The sequence below is a fragment of the Sminthopsis crassicaudata genome, chromosome 5 (genome assembly GCF_048593235.1).
Source record: "Sminthopsis crassicaudata isolate SCR6 chromosome 5, ASM4859323v1, whole genome shotgun sequence".
NCBI lineage: Eukaryota > Metazoa > Chordata > Mammalia > Dasyuromorphia > Dasyuridae > Sminthopsis > Sminthopsis crassicaudata.
The window spans coordinates 175,337,235-175,338,874 of record NC_133621.1 but is presented as its reverse complement, the minus strand read 5'-3'; positions in this window follow the sequence as shown (position 1 = coordinate 175,338,874).

Here is a 1,640-nt window from a genome sequence, read left to right as displayed (position 1 = left end):
CTAAATGGACTGCAATTAGGAGTTCATTTGATCCTTAAAACAACTCTGGAAAGTAAATGTTATTATAACTTATTTTACACTTAAGGAAACTGAGGTACACAGAGGTTAAGCCATGTGACCAATTTCATACAACTAATAAGTGTCTAAGGCTGAATTTCAACTCACATCTATTTGATTCAGGTTCACTATTTGTTTGGAATGATATGAACAATTTGGAGTACATTCAAAAGAAGATGACTAGGATGATGAAATTACTGAAAACCATGCTACATTAGAGACAGGTGGTAACAATAGACAGAACACGGGATCAATAAGGCCTCTATTAAAATCTGGTCTAAGATACAAGCTGTATGATTCTATGCAAGTCATTTAATCTCTGTTAGCTTCAGTTTCCTCATAAAATGGGGATAATGATATTACCCACTTCCCAGAGTTATTATGAGGATAAAATGAATATTATTTATAAAGTATTTTTCTAACTTTGAAGCACTCTATAAATATTAACTATTAATATGATTACTATCACCATCATCATCATTGTTGTCATCATAATCATCAGTATTATTTGAAGGAAAAGTGAAGACTTATAGGAAAACATGATAATTAACTTTATATGCTCAAAGACTGTCATGTGATCAAAAAATTAGCCTTGCTAATGCTTTTCCTTAGAGAGCAAGACTCAAGGAAGAAAATGTGAAAGGTGTAGAGAAATTAGTTTAATAGTAGGAAAACCAATTAAAGCCATCCCAAAATAAAATGTTTTGAATTGGTAAACAGTAGTTACTCCCTCTTTAGAAATTTTCATGTGAAGGTTGGAAGGCCAATTTGTTGGATGTTGGGATTTTTGTTTAGGGACAGGTTGGAATAGTCTCTGACGGCACTTATAGCTCTGAAATTATGTGACATTTTAGTTACTACATGAAGTTGCATAAAAAATAAAATAATGCAAAAGAGTTGTGAGATTAAAAAAAAAAAGCTCCATTTCCATTCTGAAAATGTCCAGTAAATCTCTAGTTTCCTTCAAGATTCAGGTCAAATTTTACTTTGTATAAGAGCCTTCATCACCCCTAGTTTCTAATTACTTCCTTTCTTAGATTACCTTCTCTGGACGTAACATGAATATAGTTGATTATTTGCATGTTGTCTTTTCCAATAGGAAGTATGCTCCTTCAATGCAGAAACTGTTCTTTGCTTTTATCTCCCTAGCACTTTGTATAGTACTTAGGCATTTTGTAAGCACTTAATAAATGTTTATTGACTAATATACTAAATGCATAAGTGGTTTTATGTTTATACATTGAGCTATAGAACTTAAATATAGAACTAATGAATTAATGTCTGATTCTTAAATTTACCAAACAGATTCTTCCCAAGGCATATATTAAACAAGCTAACCCTCCAATCCAGGAGTTTCAAATTGCAGATCAATACTTAAACACAATCACATGACTGTTGGAAACACAGGAAAAAAAGTATATATACATGCATATATATATATGTATATATACACACATATACATATGTATATATAATATATATATGTATATCAATAGATAGATGTACATATATAAGTATACTCAATTCCTTTATATATGGAGTTTATGGACTGGATTATGTAGTCTTTAAAGACTTTTTTGTGC